General features: G+C 45.0%; 1 long non-coding RNA gene across 2 annotated transcripts in view; it reads right to left on the reverse strand.

Annotated features, from left to right (window-relative positions):
• Window positions 1-1,752: 1,752 nt before the first annotated feature.
• Window positions 1,753-8,474, reverse strand: part of LOC135311919 (uncharacterized) — a 28,816-nt gene continuing 22,094 nt past the window's right edge. For both annotated transcript variants that reach the window (XR_010371470.1, XR_010371469.1), the window contains 2 exons: window positions 7,498-7,583; window positions 1,753-2,172 (listed from right to left, as the gene is read on the reverse strand). This is a non-coding gene — a long non-coding RNA (uncharacterized LOC135311919). The remainder of the gene's footprint in view (window positions 2,173-7,497; window positions 7,584-8,474) is intronic.

Consider the following 8,474-nt stretch of genomic DNA (forward strand, 5'->3'; position numbering starts at 1 on the left):
CTCCGCCTCGCTACAACCTCCTTTCAGGTAGTTGTAGACAGCCTCCTCCAGACTAAACAACCCCAGTTCCCTCAGCCGCTCCTCATAAGACTTGCTCTCTAGACCCTTCACCAGCTTTGCTGCCCTTCTCTGGACACGCTCCAGCACCTCATTGTCCTTCCTGTAGTGAGGGGCCCAAAACTGAACACAGTATTCAAATTGTGTCACCTCACCAGTGCTGAGTACAGGGGCACAATCACTTCCCTACTCCTGCTGGCCACACTATTCCTGATACAAGCCAGGATGCTGTTGGCCTTCTTGGCCGCCTGAGCACACTGATGGCTCATGTTCAGCCGGCTGTCAACCAGCACCCCCAGGTCCTTCTCTGCTAGGCAGCTTTCCAGGTACTCTTCCCCAAGCCTGTAGCGTTGCATGGGGTTGTTGTGACCAAAGTGCAGAACCCGGCACTTGGCCTTCTTAAACCTCATACAATTGGCCTTGGCCCAACGATCCAGCCTGTCCAGATCTCTCTGCAGACCCTTCCTACCCTCGAGCAGATCAACACTCCCACTCAATTTGCTGTCATCTGCAAACTTACTGAGGGTGCATTTGATCCCCTCATTCAGATCATTGATAAAGATATTAAACAGAACTGGCCCCAATACTGAGCACTGGGGAACCCCACTTGTGATCGGCCGACAACTGGATCAATCATTCCATGGTCAGCTGGAACCATCCTTGGCAAAAGGAAGACAGCTCTGAGCACAACTCACCTGCAGTGTTGTGCAAGCAACACCAGACTGGGACCCCCAACTTCCTGTAACCTATTTGCTTCAACTTCCAAATAGCAGTAGGAACTCTATTACTCCTCTTGGAAAGAGATTCAGAACCTCTTTTTCTTGCTAGAAATCTTACCTGAATACAAAACGTGCTAAAGTTATAGACTGGCCATTAACACTCATTTACTCTGTGCTTTGACTGACCTTTAACTGAGTTACTTTTCTCCCTTGTTACCGCCAAAAATATTTAACAGCAACAGTTATACGCCGTTTGAAATTTCATTTTGCTAGGTTAAAAAAAAAGCCACATGCCTCTGTCTTATTCTCCTAAAAAAAGATTCTGCATCTCTGTCACCCTTTTGACTCTTTTCTGTTCTTGTTTCAATCTAAATTGTCTGTATAAACATGAAAGAAATAGAATTAAATAGAGTATTTCAAAGAACACCTCAGTAATGCCTTCTACGCTGACTGTCATGCTTCACTAATCCTACCAGGAATTCTTGTCAGATAAACCCTAAGGTTATACCTACCCCTTCCATAGCTTCGTCCCACTGGCAGGATTGCTTGGCAGGAGTTACAATTAGAAAATGAAACATGAGTTTACCATTCTCCACATCTTGAAGTACTATTTTCTTAACACGTATTGGTCTGGAACACACTGCGTGGTGCAGAACACAGGACTCCTAACTGTTCTTACTTTCGCACATACTGGTGCTAAATTTGCTATTTTTCAATCATCTGGTATTCTTAACTTCATGAGGCTTCCAAAAAAATCCTTACTACTGGGCCTGCAATTACATCTGCTAGACGTTATTCTTGTACAGACTGAGAAAACTAACTGGTTCTATCCTTGCAATTTCTGAATCTTGATTTTTCATTCCAACTTTGTAATTTCTGCTCCTTCATATTTATTATCAATCTACCAATGTTGCACCTCATTGCCTTTATTTAAAATTAGAGTGAAATCCTTTTTCAGCCCTATTAATTTTTTATTTCTGTCTCACCTTCATTGGTTGCTACTTTAGTTTTTACCTGAAGGTAGAAAATCTTGAGTGTTATTTTTTTACCCGTTTAACATATGCTTCTGATTCACAAGACACAGTTCATTACACCAATCAGTTCCTTTTTTTCCAGTTCTCTCAGAATCTTTATTTTAATGCTAACACACATTGTATACTAGATATTTGTACAATTATTTTGGAACCTTCTTTCTAAAATTTTTGCCCATTATTTAATCAAAAAAATTCAGACTGTTGAAATTTTGCATCTCTTTAATATCGTTTTCCACTCCCTGAGATTCAAATGCCTAAATTCTGATCTCATGTAATGACATGAACTCCTCAGAGTAGTTTTATCCACCATTGGATATCTCCCTCCGTATCCAAATCTGCTGCTGGTGGCCCATACCAGATTCCTAAAAATACTCTGACAAAGCCTCATTCCACTCTTCTTCAAGATGACTCTCAAAAAAAAAAAAAAAAAAAAAAAAAAGGAAAAGCAAAGATAGCAATGCAATTCTTTTTTATTACACAATGATATTCAATACTCTTTATTCCAATCCATCTTTCAATATCCATGTTATCACAATTGTTATTTCATTTTAGTTGTTTTTCAATAGTAGTTTTAGTTCCCAGATTCTTTGCAATTGCACACCATCATGCAAATACAAGGAAACAAAACACATGCAAAGCAAATGAAACACATGCAAACAAAATACTTAATTTCAGCTACATTTGGTGTTGGCCAGTAAGCATTACCTACAACTTTTTTTCTGTCTCCACTGATCATCTAAATCTACTTTTGCCACGTTAAGACTTTATATCTGCATTCTATTGACCTCTCTACTTGCAAAACAACTTTTCCAATGATTGTCCAATGCTTTGAGCTAGGCAAGTTTTTCCTAAATGTCTTCCCTCATGAGAAAAGCTGTTATTGAACAGATCTGTCCTGAGCCATAAAAGCCAGAAGCCAGCAGAAAAGCATCACTGATGGATGGGGTTTTTTTGCAGGTTTGTGACTACTTCCCCTGAACCACAGCTACAGCACAATGTACGTGCAGGAAGAAATGTACTGCAGCCATGCATTTTAATTCATGGGAGCCATGCAAGGGCTGCAACTGGGATGAATGCGGATGTAAGAGGAGATGCTCAGATTGGAGCACTGCTTGCTATCCTCTGCATCTTCTGAAAAGCAGGTGGCAAGCCAATCTGCTTGTGTCAGCTGAATCAAGACTCTCAAAAGTTTGGAGGGAGGCTAGCTGTTGAAGAATCCTCTTTGCGAATAAATCCTACTGGACAATCATTGCAAATCCCCTTTACAGGGTTACTGAATATGCTCACTTAGACCTCTGAGTGTTTTCAAGTTTGGGTGAATGTTTCTTAAAGAAGTGTCACACTGTGAACCGCAGTTGGTGGACAATTCTGCCTTCCTTCAGGACCCGTTTTGGTCCTGAATCAGTATGCTGTATCCTGGCAGAGACAAACTCCAAGTTCTCTCTTCGAAGCCTTTTCATTCTTAAGAAGTTGACTCTAATCATGGATACATTTTTTTTCTGGTGTGCACCTGGGAAACTAGATTCTAGGTTCCTCTCCTCTTTGCAAATCGCCGTTATTCCTCAATTTCTTATTCTGTATCAAATCAAATCAATGAAATTTTACCACCTTAGTGGTAATAAGAAAAAAAAGACCCTAAGACAACTCTTGAACAGGTCCGATTAATCCTTTTCTGCACTTAAAAATTGGTCCCTATTCATCTTATCAGTCTAAATATGACCTCTGTCATATTAGCCATAGGGTGAACAGCAGTACAACATAAGGGTATTATGTTTCAGGTGTCCTCTGCTTCATTCAGCCATAATAGCATAGGCCTAGCTGCCTTCTATTTAATTATACCGCAGGTCTGCGTGACACCCTATTCTCCCAGGCTTTTTAAAGAGATCCTTTCCTTTGCAAAACCACTGCACATTCTCAACGCAGTAGTCAACATCACTGCCTGAAAGCTTCCTTAATGGAGGTATGCACGAATTGACTGGAAGCACATCCCGGGAAAGCTTCTTTCTTCCAAGCCGAGAGCGGGTACTCCCGCCTTATGACCGGTGATGGGGTAAGTCGTGCAAACACTGAAATCCACTACCTGCAGCTGTTTTAAATCTCATCTCCCTGTAGGATATATTGGCTGAACTGCCTGTAATTTCCAAGTAACTGGATGGGAAACACCGCTTCAGGCTAACCCGCAGGCTTTCACCCCCGCCTGCAGCCACAGCTGAAGCAGGCAGCGCGCCCTTCAGCCCCGCGTTCCCTTCCCAGAGCCTCCTCGCAGGCTTGCTCGTGGGCAACTCTTCCCCCGGCACCCACGAGCGACGGGGAAGGGGCGTCTCGGCCTCCGCCCGGGGAGGGGGACACCTCTGGGGGGGGCGGAGAGGAGGGGGCAGAGGGGGGCTGAGGGCACGGCGGCGGCGCCGCCGCAGTCTCCGCGCGTCCCCCATCCCCGTCCCCTCGCGACGGGCAGCAGCGCCTCCGCCACCCCACGGGCCCCGGGGCGGGCCCACCCGCGCCCATCCCGGGATGATTATCGTTGAAGTATTAAAACCGGAGACGTGGGCGCGGAACCCACTGGGGCTGCCGGGCCCCAGCCCCGCCTCCCGGGGCCTGGGCGCGGGGGCGGCGGCGCGCTTATCCCGGGACGGGGCCGCGCCGGCGGGCTCCTTGTGCCAGCCGCCGCCGCCGCGGGCAGGTGAGCGGGGCCGGGGCCGCGGGGGGCGGCCGTGACGGCGGCCGTGACGTCACGCCGCGGCGGGCGCGGGGAGGCGGTGCGGGTGGCGGTGAGGCTGGCGGAGGCTGGTTCCGGCGCTGGGCGAGGGTCTAGCGATGCTGCCGTACCCCTGTGTTTGAGCAACGATCCTCCTTGGGGCCCCTTAGTTCCAAAAATTGAGGACACACACCCCCCCGCCCCCGAGTTTTCGCAGACTAGTGACGTTTGAAAACGTTAATGATGTTTATCAGGTGAAGAAAAGGGGATAAATATAGGTGTCGGGCACTTGCTGTAATGTTATTTCTACATGAGCACGACAGGTACCACCGCTGAACGCAGATCCTGCTCCTCATAGACCAGCTCTTCCCTGCCAAAATTCTGGAAACGGAGCTGAGCGCTGGTGCCCAGCCAGGGAATAGTTCCTCATTTCCACGTGATGAATCAAACCCGAGAGGGAATTCAGCTCATCATATTTGCTGAGGCGGGATGGGAGTAAATGGGAAACAATGCCCTGGGTTAGGAACCCTCGGTGCGTGCGGGAGCAGGAACAGCCACCGAAAGTAGGGGACGGGGCTCTGTAACTGCTGACAGTTTCTATTTTAGGGGGGTAGGCCTTTCAGTTTTGGGGTGGATGTGCTGATAATCCGTGAATGTAGGTAAAGCTGTAGAAACGTAGCAGTGTGCAAGATGGTGGATTTATGGAGACAAATAAAGTGGGTGGTGATTGTGTGAGACCAGCAAAAGGGTTATTTTCTGTGGAACTGCCACAAAAAAATCTGGGAAACCTAAAATTGGAATTTCATTTACATTGAAAGGCAAGATGAGAGTTTTAACTGTTAGATCACTCTCCTTGTGAAACAGAGCGTTTGAGTTTGACAGGAGAGAAAGGAGGAAGGAGCCTGCCACAAGAAAGCAGGTGTCAAAAAATTCTCTGTAGAAGAGTCTCCAGCTACTTTACACTCATCTTCCTACTATGCTCTGCTAAACCTACTGCCACGGACAAACCGGTGAGCAGCAAGACCAAGGTTATCTACTCTTCAGTCATGGCTGAAAGCCAACTACAAGGTTTTAATTTTGATGCCAGCCTCTTGTGAGAGCTTTGTTGTTTCACTTCCATTCCCTGTGACATAGTGTTGTTAAGATTATCCTTATCAGCAAATGATCCTTCAGCAAGAGCTCAGGATCTGAGTGACTTGTAGTACGGGAGGTTTTTGTTGGAAGGGGAGTTCCTCTTCAGGTAAGGAGACATTAATTCTGTCTCCCTCTGACATCACCTGTAATTTTACACTATAGATACAGCTATTACTCTGGAATTCGATATGCTTTATAGGTGGAGCCCAAACAAACATCTCGTGTGTCAACACAGATGTTGTTGTCTAGAAGAATAATGAAATCACTCAGAACAGTAACGCTTCAAGTCCATCACTAGATGAGATGTGAAAAATATAGACGATTTGTAAAATGTTTGTTCACAAAACACTATGCCCACTTGTTAACCTCCTGTGGGACGTTCAGTATTGAAGAACACGGGAGCTGCTCTTGAGTCACATTTGATAAAAGCAGAAGAGAAATTTCTCTCTTAAATTTTGAGACTTGGGGCAAACCAGAGCAGTTTCGAGTAAACATGTTGCGGTAATGCTCTTGCATTGTCTTCCAGTGCATAATCAAGCAGGTCTTTAATAATAGCCTTGCAGCAGGCACTCAAATAGTTATGTAATAATTTTATATATGGTGTTTGATTGAAAGGATGCTTCAAAATTACATTTGTGGTCTCAACAAGGGGCTGGTGAGAGATGGCCAGTCGAACATGGCAAAAGCAGAAGTTCTGTCCTGTTGTAGTCCTTTGATATTATACTGGCAGTACAGAGGGATGCAGTTACCATGTTGGACTCGCATCATATGGTCTAAAAACCAGGGTCAGGGTTCATTCTTTCCTTATGAAATGTTGGAGGTGGTGTGCAATTGAATGGTGGGAGCAGGAACTGAAACCTGGTTGAGCACCCTACCTACCAGAAAAAAGCCATGCTGCTTCTAGTTTTTTCTCAATCAGGCATCATTTATTCTTTCTCCACTCTGGCTTGGATTCAGCTGGAACGATGTTGGATTAGCTTGTATCCCACCCACCCAGCTAGCTGGCATAAAGTGAACTCACTCCCAGTGTACCCAAGTACTTTCATATATCCTCAGTCAAATCTGTACTGTTAATACCTCTTCTGTAGGTTTTTTAAAAAAATACTTTCGGACATTTAAGTACTTTAATTTCTTTCTAAAGCTTTTTTTTAGTGTCTACACTGAACTTAAAATCAGAAATGAGTAAGTTACTATGTTCATTTATACTGTAGTCTGTGAGCAAAAAAGGTTAAATGTAGTGGTCTTCCAGCGAGCAAATTTTCTGTTACATAAAAACCGGGATGGAGGAAGAGGAATCAGTGGGATGTTGCACTGTTTACATTGATCAATTAACAATTAATATTAGGAGAAAATTCTGAAAATGCTCAGTAATGTAGGACATAGACTCAATTCGTATTTGATGGGGGTTCCACTACTGATACTTTCTTGTCATGTCAGTTGATGACATCATTCATGTCATTTGTGTTCTATTATAAAGAGCTTTATTTTTTAATCAAAATGTCAAGTGGCATTGTTAATCCCTGTAGGCCAACTTAAGTTTGGGCTGTTCCCCAGAGTGGTTTTGCTTGTGCCAGCATTTTCACAGTCATCGTGTTAGCAGGGAGCCATCTGATCCTGTTGGAGACCAGGCTGGTGGTGAGAACATACAGTGAGTGGCTGGTGGAAGGACAATTTCCAAGTAGCAGCTCATGTGTGGCTTCAAGTGACTCTTTAACAAGTCCCTAGTAAAACTATGTGCATGACACCTGCACAAGCTATTAAACCCCTAATTTCCTCAAAGAATGGAGATGCATTTGTTTACAAAATTATGAGTGGCATCAATTACCTTTATCAAATACCATTGTTTCAGTAATCTTACCTATGAAGTTCAACAAGGCCTGCACCTGGGTCGGGACAATCCCAAACATGGATATAGGCTGGGTGATGAGTGGATTGAGAGCAGCCCTGCGGAGAAGCACTTGGGGTTACTGATGGATGAAAAACTGAATATGAGCCGGCAATGTGCACTTACAGCCCAGAAAGCCAACCATATCCTAGGCTGCATCAAAAGAAGTGTAGCCAGCCGGTAGAGGGAGGTGATTCTACCCCTCTACTCTGTTCTGATGAGACCTCACCTGGAGCGTTATGTTCAGGTCCTGCGGCCCCAGCATAAGAAAGACATGGACCTGCTTGAGCGGGTCCAGAGAAGGGCCATGAAGACGATCGGGGGCTGGAGCGCCTCCTGCAGGAGGACAGGCTGAGAGACTTGGCGTTGTTCAGCCTGGAGAAGAGAAGGCTCTGGGGAGACCTTCATAGCAGCCTTCCAGTACTTAAAGGGGGCCTACAGGAAAGATGGGGAGGAACTCTTTATCAGAGAGTGTAGTGATAGGATGAGGGGTAATGGTTTTAAAGTGAAAGAGGGTAGATTTAGATTAGATATTAGGAAGAAATTCTTTACTGTGAGGGTGGTGAGACACTGGAACAGGTTGTCCAGAGAAGTTGTGGATGTCCCCTCCATGGAAGTGTTCAAGGCCAGGTTAGATGGAGCTTTGAGCAACCTGGTCTAGTTGAAGGTATTCCTGCCTATGGCAGAGGGGGTTGGAACTAGATGAAGTTTAAAGTCCCTTCCAACCCAAACCATGCTATGATTCTATGATTTATCTGGCTGCTGAGTCTGTAGTTACTTTGGGGGACTTTGGAATAATCTTAAGTTTCTTCAAGTCCTCTGGATTTTCCCTAGACTTTCAAGAGTTACTAAAAATGAAATGAGGAGGCCAGAGGGAATTTCAGGTGTTGTTTTAAAGAATGTTAGGTACAAGAAGTTACCTGGGCATGTTAATCTTAAGATGTTGGTAC

The sequence above is a fragment of the Phalacrocorax carbo genome, chromosome 2 (assembly GCF_963921805.1).
Source record: "Phalacrocorax carbo chromosome 2, bPhaCar2.1, whole genome shotgun sequence".
Lineage (NCBI taxonomy): Eukaryota > Metazoa > Chordata > Aves > Suliformes > Phalacrocoracidae > Phalacrocorax > Phalacrocorax carbo.